Genomic DNA, 14,378 nt, shown 5'->3' on the forward strand with positions numbered 1-14,378 from the left:
AAAGCTCTATCAAAGGAGAGAGGAAACAAGCAATGAGACTAGCGAAAGACTGAGGTTGGTACTCTCTGCTTCTCTCTCATCTATCTCTCATAAAGGAAAACACAAGTGACTTTAATCTGTTTGTTTCTAAGATAGCTACCCGTCTTAGTGGGACTAGCAGCTCTGATGGACACTAGTTTTCCCAATAACAGGGATGATATTATAAACCCAAAAGATTAATTCTAAAACCCCAAGGTATCATAAACCCAAGGAAATAATATGAAACCCAAGGGATTAATATTATAAACACAAGATATATAAACCCTAAGATAAATATTATAAATCCAAGGGAATAATAAAACCAAGGGATTATGAACCCAAAGGAATAATATTAAACCCAAGGGATAAATTTTATAAACCCAAGGTATATAAACCCTAAGATAAATATTATAAATCCTAAAATAAACATGGTTGACCACGATTTATTTTCATATTAACACAATCTTTGTCAAAATGTGACGCTGGAATATGGTTGACCATGATTGACTCTCATGACAACCTTTGTCATAATGCGACGTTGGTTAATGGTTGACAATCATTCGCCATGCTTGATCTCCATATTGAGACAATATTGTCACAATGCGACGTTGGACCATGGTTGTGACAATGTGACATTGGACTAAGAGACAATCTCTGTCACAATGTGACTATGGTTGACCATGGTTGAGACAACTTTTGTCACAATGCGACGTTGGAACATGGTTGACCATGATTATAAACGCTATGGATTTATATTAAACTCAATTATTAATATTATAAACCCTATGAATAATATTATACCCTAGGAATATGAACCCCTAGATTAATAAACCCAAGGGATTGATATTATAAATCCAAGGGGTTAATACTAAAAACCCAAGAGATTATAAACCCTACGAATAATATTATACCCTAAGAATATGAACCTTTGTATTAATAAACTCAAGGGATTTATCTTATAAATCCAAGGGAATAATAAACCTAAGGGATTAATTCTAAAACCCAATGGTAATATAAACCTTAGGGAATAATATTATAAACCCAAGGGATTAATATTATAAACGCAAGATATATAAACCCTAAGATAAATATTATAAACCCTAAATTAAACATGGTTGACCGTGGTTGACCATGGTTCAGTTTCATATTGAGACAATCTTTGTCACAAAACGATGTTGGACTGTGGTTGATCATGGTTAAGCATGATTGATTTTCATATCAAGACAATTTTTGTCACATTGACAATCTTTGTTACAAAGCGACGTTGGACTTTGGTTGGTCATGGTTGAGCATGATTGATTTTCATATCGAGACAATCTTTGTCACATTGCGATGTTGGACAATGGTCGTCTCATATGAAAATCAATGATTGTAAATCCAAGGGATTAATTCTAAAACTCAAAGATATTATAAACCCAAGGGATTAATATTATAAACGCAAGGTATATAAACCCTAAAATAAACATGGTTGAACATGGTTCATTTTCATAATGAGAAAATTTTTGTCACAAAGCAATGTTGGACCATGGTTGATCATGGCTAAGCATTATTGATTTTCATATCGAGACAATCTTTTCCACATTACGACATTGGACTTGCAACAATCTTTGTCACAAATCGACATTGGATTGTGGTTGATCATGGTTTAGCATGATTGATTTTTATATCGAGAAAATCTTTATCATATTGCGACGTTGGACCATGATTGATTTTCATATTGAGAAAATCTTTGTCACAATATGACCTTGGACCATGGCTGAACATTTTTTAATTTTATATTATAATAATTATATTAATATTTGTAATAAAATTATATATTCAAATTTTATATATATATATATATATATATATATATATATATATATATATATATATATATATATATATATCCTTAAGAAAATTAAAAACCTGAAATCAAATTTTAAAATAATTAATCAAAATATTAACTTGTTTATTCACATGAAAAGATTTCACTAATAAAAGATCTAATCCTAGTCATAACATCAACATTAAAAATACTCATTCATTTACAAATAATACACTTGAAAAACTTCCAGTAACTAATAAATTAGAATTGTGAAATAAATTCAAAAATTTAATATTAAATAATTATTTTAAGTTAATTGTGGAATAATTAAATAGATATATTTTTTTAATTCTATATTATAAATATTTAAATTATAAAATGAATATAAATATGGATAATTGAGAAATAATTTTTTTTTTTTATTAAATCTTAAAATTATATTTTATATTTTTATAAATTAATTATTTCTTAGAAAATAATTTTAATATATTATTTTTATAAATTTATTATAATTTAATTCTTTATTTAAAAAAAAAAAAAAAAAAAACATTATTATTTAATATAATATTTTTATAGATTCATTATATATACAACTCAAAAAATTAATTTTTATTGCGTGATAAAAAATAATAATTATTCTCACTTCATAATATAATAAAAATTACAACTCAAAAATGGGTCTGGCCTACGACATTCTTAAGATACCTCTAACACTAAAGAAATGGTTAAAAGATCGAATCACGCACTTGATTTTTATTTCACAACTTCTTTAAGGACTACATAAATAAAAAATGTATTTAACTAGCAATTACACCTAGAAATGTAAAGGAACACAAAAAGTTCAAAAAACTAAGCATTCTGTTTTCTATTAAACTAAGCATTTTGTTTTCTATTATTCGTGATTGTGGTTGTCTTCTATTTCATCTCAAAATTGTTTTTTCGTCTCCTCCATTGTCCCTCTAGCTCATTTTGTCTCAACTTCGTTGTCCTCTTTCTATGCGCGGAGGGTGAGGAAAAAATAAAGCATAAACTCAAAGATATTATGCAAAAAAACAAAGAAATTATGCAGAAAACAAGCAGGGGTGTAAGGATTTATCCCTCACGTGCAAGCGTCGGAGCATCATCTTAAGTTTGGTGCATCTTAAGTTTGGCGCACTCGATTGGTTGTTTTTGTAAATGTGTTAGAAAACCTCCACAGCTGAATCTAGCTAGTAAAGGTTGAAAACACAGCTTTGCAAAGCAAAAACACTAAAAGAAAATCGAAAGAAGAGAAGAATGATTCAATAGAAAATTATGTTACAATGCTCATGATATAGCATTACTGGGTGAAGATCCCAAGGTAATGACTATAGTGGTGATCAATGAGAAGACTCAACACCTACAACAAGTTTCGGAGATAACTAGTCAGTTGCGGAGTTAAAGAAGGAGCAAATCAAGGAGTAAATCAAGGAGTAAATCATGCAAAAGGAATTTTGCATGCAATCCCATGCTCTAACTAAAAGTCCGCATGTAGATGTGTAGTAGTTCCAACATGCAAAAGGAATCTTGCATGCAGTCACATGCTCCTACTAAGAGTCTGCATGTAGGCGTGTAGTAGTTCCAACACCCCCCCTGAACACCACTATGGGAAAAATAGAAAATGGGCCCTGGCAACTAAGGCCAAAGGTCACCCAAAATACAGTGCAACTTGTACTAAAATTGAGGAAAGAGGGAAAACCTCGTGGGAAAAACCCCCCCTCAAAATACAATGTAATCAAAAGAGAAGAGGAAGAAAAATACAGTTGCTAAGCAATCGTGTCCTTCACTCCAAGACGATCACGCAAAGAGCGAAACTTCTGCTCAGTGAATGTCTTGGTGAAGATGTCTGCAGTCTGTTCTGCTGAAGGACAGAACTGCAAGTCAATGACCAGATCATGTACTAAGTCTCTGATGTAGTGCATATGGATCTCTATGTGCTTCGTCCGCTGCCGCTGTACTAGATCCCTGCAAAATTTGAGAGTGCTCTGGTTGTCACACCAGATGACAATGGGCTGGTGGAACTGGACGCCCAACTCAGTGAGGAAGTGTTGTAGCCACAGAGCCTGAATGGTGATGTTGACTACTCCTCGGTACTCAGCCTCAGCTGAAGAGAGAGAAATAGCAGCTTGCTTCTTGCTCGACCAATAGATAGGGCCAGATCCTAGACTGAGTGAATATCCGGAGGTGGACTTGCGATCAATGTTGTCTCCCACCCAATCAGAATCTGTGAAGCCAAGGAGATTCAATGCAGTGCCTGCTGCATAGTGAATCCCGAAGGTGATGGTGCCCTGCACATATCGGAGGATGCGCTTGGCAGCATTCCAGTGTAGCTCATGCGGCTCCTGCATGTGTCTGGAAACTGCCCCTACTGCGTATGAGAGATCTGGTTCGGAGTGGGTGAGGTACAATAAGCTCCCCACTAGCTGTCGGTAGAGAGTGCTGTCAACTAATGGAGTGTCACCTCCATCCTCAAGGCAGACCCCAGACAGAAAAGGAGTCGGTGCTGGCTTGCAGTCACTCATGCGACTCTCGAGGAGATCCCGTGCATACTTAGCCTGAGAGAGTTTGATGCCTATGGCATTCTGGCTGATCTCAAGACCAAGAAAGAAGTGTAATGGACCCATGTCCGTCATCAAGAACCTATCATGCAAGGCCCTCTTGACTGTAGCAATGGCTGAAGCCGAGCTGCCAGTGATTAGGAGATCATCTACATACAAAACTAAGATAAGAAGAGAATCATGTGTCCTAAGCATGTAAACATTCGGATCAGACTTACATCTTTCAAAGTTTTGTGATAAGAGAAAAGAATCCATCTTCGCGTACCAAGCTCTCGGGGCTTGCTTAAGGCCGTAGAGAGATTTCTTCAGTCTGCAGACCAAAGATGAATCCTGAATGAAACCATGTAGCTGCTCCATGTAGATCTCCTCAGATAGGTCTCCATGAAGAAAGGCATTCTTCACATCCATCTGATGTACTTCCCACCGCTGGGCAGCCGCAATGGCAAGTGTAAGGTGTATGGAATCCATCTTTGCTACTGGAGCAAAGGTCTCGTCATAATCAATGCCATGCACTTGTTGGAAGCCTTTGGCTACTAGCCTTGCTTTCCATCTGGTGATTTGCCCATCTGCAGCACTCTTGGTCTTGTAGACCCATTTGCATCGGACAATTTTCCTTCCTGAAGGAAGGGGGACCAGATCCCAAGTCTGGTTCTCGAGGAGGGAGTTATACTCCTCCTCCATGGCAGACTCCCAAGATGGATGCCCAGCAGCCTCAGCATAAGACTGTGGATCAGAAGACTGAACCAAATGACAATGCCAGGAGGGCGATGGTTCAGTGGCAGTGAGGAGAAGAGGAGGCTCAATAAACTCTGAGCTAGTCCTCTGTAGATCAGAATTATCCCCCACAAGACCATTTCTAGCAGCTGGTTGGTCTTGTGCATATATCTCACGTAAGCTCCTTGTTCTCTGATTTATGACAGGGGAATATGATTCACTGCTGGAAGCCCGATCTGGGCTTGGATGTGGATCATCATTTGCATGCACTAGATTTGTATCTGAAGACTCTGTCTTTGCATCTGCATGCTCTTCCTCGGCATCTGCATGATCTGTATCTGCATCTGAATGCACTGAGTCATCATCTCGGACATAAGGTAGATAAAAAGTGTCTACATGCGGCGCTTGAGGTGCATGCGAGAGACTTTCCACAAATTTGACACTTCGCTCAATGATGAGCTTGTCTGTAGAGGGAATCAGGAGTCGATATCCCTTCACACCATCAGGGTATCCAACAAATATGCACTCAATGCTCTGTGGATCAAGAGCTTTCCTCTTTTCAGAGGGTATCCGGGCCCATGCTCGAGAGCCGAAAACACGGAGGTGAGTGACCTCTGGTTTAGTTCCGCTCCAAGCCTCAAAGGGGGTCTGGTCCTTGACATACCTATGAGGAGATCTGTTCTGGATGTAGTTAGCACAATTAAGTGCTTCGGCCCAAAGCTTATGAGGCAGTGACTTGGCATGCAACATGCAGGAAGCCATCTCTTTGAGAGATCGGTTCTTTCTCTCAGCAACTCCGTTTTGTTATGGAGTGTATGGAACTGTGTACTGCAACTGTATGTCGGACTGAAGGCAAAGGTTCCGAAGTGCTGTGTTAACATATTCCCCCCCATTGTCTGTACGGAGGGCTTTGATCTTTCTCTCTGACTGTGTCTCAACTAGTGCTTTGAAATCTTCAAAGTGCTCAAAAACTTCAGATTTGTTCCTGAGAAGATACACCCAAGTATACCGTGAGAAATCATCAATAAATGTAAGCACATACCTTGCTTTGTTGATGGAAGGATGAGGAAAAGGCCCCATGAGATCACTATGGATCAGATCTAGAGGAGAGGATGCTCTGTGAGTCTTGCCGGTGTCAAACTTTTCTCTAGGATGTTTGCCAAGAACACACCCTTCACAAACTCCTTTGGAGAAACTGATATTTGGCAAGCCTTCCACCATCTCATTCTTGCTTAGCTGCTGCATATACCTGTAATTTAAGTGACCAAACCTCTCGTGCCAAAACCTACTACTATCATCAGCATGTGTAAGCAATAAGGAGGATTCAGATTCAATAAATTCAGAAAATGTATACAGTCTGGCTCCATTGTTTACCTCACCAGTTGCAATTTTGGCATTGCTATGTAGATCATATATGTTCACTGCATCTGGAGTGAATTCCACTCTCTTTCCGGTGCCGGAATGAGTGATCTGATAAACTGAAAGCAGGTTTACCGAAAGCTTTGGAACATGAAGCACATCTTCAAAGCTTCCGTGTAAAAGTTCCACTCTACCTTTTCCGGTGACCTCAATAGGTGAGTCATCTCCCATGAGGATGGGAGGTCCTTTGCATGCATCCAAAGAGGAATAGACTTCCTTTGCAGCAGCCATATGATGTGATGCACCAGAATCTATAATCCATGCATCAGGAGAAGAATTAATTGCAACTAAAGCATGAAAATTGTTACCTTTCCCGTGTGGCGGATCCTCAGTTTTCTTCTTGGCGCCGTGAGGGATGTGGTCTCCAAGGTTGTGCTTCTGAAGGATTTCTGCCATTTGGTCAATTTGTTTCTTCATGCAAGAGGATTCTGGATGGAATCCTCTTTGACAGTAGGTGCATCTGTTTCCTTTCTTCCCTTGCTCATTTCTCGAGCCGAAGGAGTCATTGAAGGGCTTGGTGTACCCTTCCTTCTTTGGATGGGAATGTGCTTTTCCTTTGTCTTTTCGCTGCTGATTTTTCTGATTTGAATCAGATCTGTGATTTTTATTTTGGCTACCATCATGCACAACAAGTGCATGTGCTTTTGGAGGTTTGATTTTCCCCATGCCAATGAGTTTATCTTGCTCAAAAATAAGGGACTCCATAAATTCTTTGAGAGAAGGCATAGTGTAGGATTTACCTGTTGCGAGCCTTACTGAATGAAATGTAGACACAAAGATGGAATATTCTGGTCCGAGCTTTGACATAATAGAGAGAACTTGGCGACTCTCCTCCTTGGATTTGTCAATTCCACAACCCTTGAGTTGCAGCAATAGATCATTATATTTGGTGAAGAAATCTTGAATTCTTTCATAGTTCCGTGGATCCAATGATAGCAGCTCCACTTCGAGCAGATGTCCTTTCATCTCATCCTGTTTCCCGTAGAGCTCTTCAACCTTTTTCCAAATCTCATTGGGAGTATTGCAGGCAGATAGATGAAACTGCAACTCTGGAGAGATGCACATGCATATGGATCCGTGGGCCTCATCCATACGGTTGAGGTACTTGGATTTCTCTATGGCTGAAGTGGGTTCCACTTCTGTAGCCATGGTAATCCTGTACAACCCTTTATGACGAAGGTATCGAGCCATTTGATCCTTCCATTCATGATAGTTGTACGGTGTTAGGATCGATGCTTTGGGAAACTCCATTTTTCTGTCAATCTTCGATCTCCAAGCTGTAATACTTGCAAAATAAAGTAGTGATGCGCCTTTTATCTAGCAACCTGTGGGCTCTGATACCATGTAAATGTGTTAGAAAACCTGCACACACAACTTTGCAAAGCAAAAACACTAAAAGAAAATCGAAAGAAGAGAAGAATGATTCAATAGAAAATTATGTTACAATGCTCATGATATAGCATTACTGGGTGAAGATCCCAAGGTAATGACTATAGTGGTGATCAATGAGAAGACTCAACACCTACAACAAGTTCCGGAGATAACTAGTAAGTTGCGGAGTTAAAGAAGGAGCAAATCAAGGAGTAAATCATGCAAAAGGAATTTTGCATGCAATCCCATGCTCTAACTAAAAGTCCGCATGTAGATGTGTAGTAGTTCCAACATGCAAAAGGAATCTTGCATGCAGTCACATGCTCTAACTAAGAGTCTGCATGTAGGTGTGTAGTAGTTCCAACAGTTTTGGGGATATTGTAGGGGTCGAAAGTGTAAGATGGTCACTAATAATGCAGACTTTTATCAGACAAAAAAGTTAAAAAATGCTATCAATGCTATGACTAAAAATTGCATAGGAGGCAACCCAGTTCAAGCTTCTGATAATTTAACAGAGGAGGAGAGGAACTAGAAAGAACAGAGGGAACTTGTTCCTCTATTGATCAAGGAAAGGTTAAAGTTGTATCAAATTAAGGGTGTAAAGTGGTTGATTTCTCTGTGGAAAAAATGGAATTCTGGTAGATCAAATGGGTTTAGGAAAGACAGTGCAAACTATTGGTCTCCTTGCTCATCTCAAGGGGATGGGCATGCATCGGCCATTTTTAATAGTTTCTCCTCTTTCAACTCTCTCGAATTCGGTGAAGGAAATAAATAGGTTTGTTCCCAGCGTGAATGCTATAATCTATCACGACTCCAAAATTGAGTGACAAGAGCTCAGGAAAATCCACATGCCTTACACAGTGGATCCAACATTCCCTGTTATTGTCACTTCATATGAGGTTTTGAATGATAAAAAATCTTTGGAAATATATAGTTGTTGATGAGGTACACCGATTAGAAAGCTCCAATTGAAAATTGCTGAGGAAATTGAAAACCTTACCTGCTGAAAATAAGTTGCTTTTGACTGGAGCGCCCCTACAAAATAGTTTGGCTAAACGTTGGTCCTTGTTGAATTTCATTTTGCCTCAAATATTCACATCACGTGAAGAGTTTGTATCTTGGTTTGATCTAGATAGGAAACAAAGCAATGGGATGAGGCATGATTCAACTGCGAAAGAATTGCAACCACCCTGATCTTTTGGAGTCACGGTTTGATCAATCATTCGAATATCCACCGGTGGAGTAGTTGGTTAAGTAGTGTGGTAAATTTGGTTTGCTAAACAGGCTATTAACGAATTTGAAAATCTCAGAAACACAAGATGTTGATATTTTCTTGATGGACCATGGTTCTTAACTTGCTGGAGCACTAGCTATCTAAGTGAGAGAGAGGATATGAGGTTTGTCGCATTGACGGAAGTGTTAAGTTGGAAGATAGGAAAAATAAAATAAGGGATTTCAATGACCTAGATTGCAAATTTTGTATCTTTTTGCTAAGCACACGTGTTGGTGATCTTGGAATCAATCTTACTGCTGCAGACACTTGTATTATCTATGATAGTGATTGGAATCCTGAAATGGATATGCAAGCTATGAATCAATGCCACAAGATTGCAAAACCACGACTTGTACATGTTTACAGGCTTATCACAGCGCACTCTGTGGAGGGTCGCATGCTTAAAGTAGCCTTTGGTAAGTTAAAGTTGGAGAACTTGGTGATTGAGAAAGTACAATTTTGCAAGGAATGCAATACCAACATGCTAGAGGAATTAGATCTACTTGCTTTGATCCAACAAGAAGAAGATGAAGAGGAGGAACTCATTGAGTGTGAAATTAGTGAATCAAATCTTGTCAGGCTGATGGACTGTTCTGATATGCTAAACGATTACTGATTATTGTTCTTAATGTTGATGAACCGGACGTTCCGTGCCCGTGAAACACCCGATGGACAGACGTTGAAATGGGTTTCGTTGATCAAGCTCGCATGGCTCATCTCCAGATGCAGTGTTTCCGTATCGCAGTACTTGGGCTCCTCAATATACTGAACAACAACTTCAACGGCGATATCCCGACGAACATTTCGAAATGGAAGAGTGGCGACGGTGTGGTTGTGCTTCAGGGGATGAACCACGTGATCAAATAGGGATGAACCACTTGGTCAATATCATTGGATTGAATGACGAAATTAAACCTCACTGATTCGCTATAGCGAACCGTGTTTGGACATGAAAGTCCATAAAGAAAAGGCCTTCGGCATAAATATAGGTACATTGGAAGGCGACATATCGAATTGTGGAGGCATCGAGAGCTTACCTCCAGGTTCATTAAATCATATCGGAGATGACGTGGCACATCAGTCCATCGACCTACTTGTGAAGTACGTGCGTAAATTCAAGTTCAAGTCTTATGACAACCAATTGTCTCAAAGTTATAGTTGGTGCATGTGTCATTCCATGTCATAGTTGGTGCATGTGTCATTCCATGTCGAGCCACGTGTCGATCTCGTTATGGATTAGTCGGCCATGAAGACAGAATTGTCACCGTTGAAGCAGTAGATAAGTTCTAAGATGACGCATATTCGCAGGACATTAAATCTTCGCCATTGATGTAAAACGTCAACCAAGCTTCATTCACTTGAGGTTGAAATAGGAAGCCTTCGGATAACTAACTTAATCGAAAATGAATGATAGAGCCATCTTGATTATGGATTGTGTTTTTATATCATCATAAACATAAAATGAATGGTATGGTCCAAGGGTTGTATGAAATACAAATAGAAATGGATTTGAAAGAAACTATTGGAGAAAGAGAGACTTAATAGAAAAGAGAGTACCATATAGAGAAGTTAGTTTGTGTTATTAATTTGCTTGGGCTAGTTTTATAACTATGTACATAAGTGTCGTTAAAGAAAATAAATAAATTGTTATATAATTATGTATATAAGTGTGTTTGTGTTTATTTTGGAATTGTGATTCTAAAATTTAATTTAATTATGAATAGATGGTAGCAATTTTCTTCTATTGAATTATTGTGGTGAGAAGTACTTTACAACTTAGTATGGAGAGATGTGTATGCGTAATATAAAGAAGTATATATGTCAATTTTTTTTAATATTAGGAAGAAAAAAAAATAATAAAATAAATGTGATCTTCATATATTTTAATTAATATTCAAATAAAATCGAATATATAAATGTAAAATGTAATGTAATGTAACATGTTAAATACAAAATTTAAAATGTAAGGGATAGAGCTACCAAAATTGGTGTGTCCATAATGTAAAGTTAATATACTATTTTTCTTTAACATGTTATGTTGAAAATGCGGCAAGAAAGTATCGGTTCGACATTGTCTTGAACAAACTAGAGAAAATTTGAATTTCCATTTCAACAGAAATCTTAGAGGTAGTTAACTGAGGTGACATGGCACTTGTCAGTCAGTTAACTTAGTTAATTAGAGTTAGGGAAACTTCACTTCAGTTAAGTATGATTGATTACTAATTTGTAGCAATCTATTTCAGTTAAATTGAGTTATGGTCAGTTAAATTAGTTCTAATTGTTGGAGGAACTAGTGGAAGGTCAAGTTGTGGAAGTGTAACTTCAACCACTACAATGATCAACCACTTAACTAATCAATCAACCCAAAATAATTGATGCATGAAGATAATTCGAGTTACCCAGTTGAGATGGAGATTCCAAGGCAATGTACTATTAGTTGTAAACTATTTTGAAGTGTACAAGTGGTGCATGCAGTTAGAGGATGAGCCTAAAGTAATTGTACAATTCCAATTCAGGAATTTCCTAATTAATAGTGGCATAATTCCTCAATGAACAACACAAGGAAATAGAAGCTTGGAGGGCATTAAAATTCGCTAAGTTTTGGCTAGAGTTAGTCAATCAAACAAAGGGATAGACTATACAGCTGCAGGCTTGAGTAAGCATATGTATTCATATTTATTCTTTGATTAATGCAACATAGATAGGAAGCGGTTTTGAGGAGTTTCTTTCCCCTGAATAAATATCTATGTATGTGTGATAAATATTCTTTCATGTTTATAATTTATGTTCTCAATCGTGAAATAAATTTTACAGAACAATAGAGTAGACTTGAGTCTTGTGTTTTAGTAAATTACATGAAAAGTTTCATATCTACACAATAACTTCTCCTTGGTATCAAAGAAGGAATCACAATAGAGAAGATATTTCAAATTTGTTATTGTAGGAGGATCAAATTTCCAAGATCAATTCTTTAGAGCTAGAAGGATGACTTTCTATGGACTAAGACTCGAGTATGCCCTTAAGGGAAGCTCAAATTATGTTTCTTGGAAGGACCACATGGAAGAAGTGCTAGAATACAATGGATTGAAGGAATTTGTTGATAATGACATCGTAAAACCATGATCAACTAATGCTCAGAATCTAGCAGAATGGAAGAAGTGTGTAGAGAAGGAAAGGAGAATTATATTGGAGGGAGTATGAGACCACATTGTCTCAAATCTCCATGGGAAAGAGACTCCTTATGCAATGTGGCAAGAACTGACAAACCTGTTCTAGAGTAGCAACGACCATAGGAAACTGGCACTCAAATAAAACTTCAAAATATCAAGATGCAGAAGAACGACACAGTTTTGTAGTACTTGAGCAGGTTCACACAATGTCTTGATGAACTTGGTAGCATTTGTGTTACTATTGTAGAAGATGATCTGGTAAGCCTAGCCCTTCTAAGCCTTCCCAAGAGCTAGCACATAAACCAAAATTCTATGAATGGGAGGGAGAAGCTACCAAATTGGGAACACTTATGGTATGATTTGGTAAAGGAGGAAATAAGGTGGAATACAAGAGATGGGAACCCTAGGCGAGGATGAAGAAAATTGTGCCTTGGATGGAAAGGAAAAGAAGGGAAAAGGGAATAAATTTCAATCCAAAGCAAAATCTAATCAAGGGGGCAAGAAGAAATACTTGTTCAAAATCAAGTGCTTTCACTATCATGAACTTGGGAAATATACCAAAAAGTGTCCACATAAGAAGGCAAGCAAGAAGACCTCAAGAGGGGCAGAAGGTGAAGCTTTAGCTTCATAGTTCGATATTGACTTCACTCTCATTTCATGCATGGCAAGCACAATTATGGGGAGTGTGTGGTACCTCAATTTGAGTGCCTCATTCCACATCACAGGGAATAAAGAATTTTTCAATGACTTGGAGGAGAAATATCTCTAGATGCAAATCGATATGGGAGATGATGGAAGGTACAATGTGATTGGGATTGGTACAATCACCTTTCATAGGGAGTCAGACTCCCCTCTTACACTTAAGGATATGATGTTTGTTCCAGGTCTAAAGAAGAATCTCGTCTCTATTACACGGTTGGAAGACCGTGGTTACGATGTGATCTTCAGCAAAGGGAAAGAATTCATGAGACACATAGCCCTAGGACAAGTGAAGCAGATCAGGTTTCATGTGAAGAACTTGTACAATGTATATGTGGAAGATTGTGTTGCATTAAGCATAAAGGTGGAGAAGGTGCAGAATCGAGATGTGGGTGAACTATGACATAAAAGACAACCATTATCATCATGGCATCCTAAATATTATGCATCATATTACCACATGCCTCCCCATAGGAGAATTAGAGCATCAGTATACATGCAAAGGGTGTACCTTAGGGAAGTACACAAAAGCCTTATTCCATGATCGGGACAACGAAGCACGTGGAGTCCTTGAAAGGTTCCACTATGATGTCTGTGAACCTTTATCGATAGCCTCCACTGCCAAGAACAAGTATTATGTTATCTTTGTAGATGATTTGGCATGGAAGTGCTAGATATTCTTCATGTAGAAGAAAGATGAGACATTCTCCAAGTTCATTGAATTCAAGGCACTAGTTGAGAAAGAAACTGGTAAAAAGGTGAAGGATATCAGGACCGATAATGGAGGTGTGTATGTGTCAAATGAGTTTAAAAATTCTATGCAAAAGAAGGCATTCGATAGGAGTTGACAACATCCCACAACCCACAGCAAAATGGGGTGACTTAGAGGAAGAACTGAAGCATTGTGGGAGCAGCAAGGGTGATGTTGCATGACAAAGGCTTGCCTCTATACTTATGGGTTGAAGCATGCAACACAACGGTCTATTTGTAGAATAGGAGTCCTCATCAGATTATTGGCATAGGTACACCAAAGGAAGATTTCTCGGGGAGAAATCTGTATGTGTCACACTTCAGGATTTTGGAGCCTCAGTTTACTGCCATGTCTCCAAAGAATCAAGGAATAAGTTAGAGCTGGCAATAGAGTTGGGGGTATTTGTGGGTTACACAGACAGTCCTCACAAATACCATGTGTACTTTTCATCCCTCAGAATGACATTTGTGTGAAGGGATGTGAAGTTTGATGAGGAGAAAGTAACGAGATGTTCTCTTAATAGGGAGCTTCAGTTGCATTAAGATCAAGAGCTTTTGGCTCCAAAGGAAGAACCTCAAGA

At 38.1% G+C, this 14,378-nt stretch overlaps 2 pseudogenes; both read left to right on the forward strand.

Moving 5' to 3' along the window:
• The first annotated feature begins 8,305 nt into the window (after positions 1-8,305).
• On the forward strand, positions 8,306-9,033 carry LOC149210515 (chromatin remodeling protein DDM1 pseudogene; annotated as a pseudogene).
• A 31-nt stretch (positions 9,034-9,064) lies between these two features.
• Positions 9,065-9,794, forward strand: LOC149210516 (chromatin remodeling protein DDM1 pseudogene; annotated as a pseudogene).
• The last annotated feature ends 4,584 nt before the right edge of the window (positions 9,795-14,378 follow it).

The sequence above is a fragment of the Pinus tabuliformis genome, chromosome 1_2 (genome assembly GCF_031772625.1).
Source record: "Pinus tabuliformis cultivar Carrire ecotype Pingquan chromosome 1_2, CPIR1, whole genome shotgun sequence".
NCBI lineage: Eukaryota > Viridiplantae > Streptophyta > Pinopsida > Pinales > Pinaceae > Pinus > Pinus tabuliformis.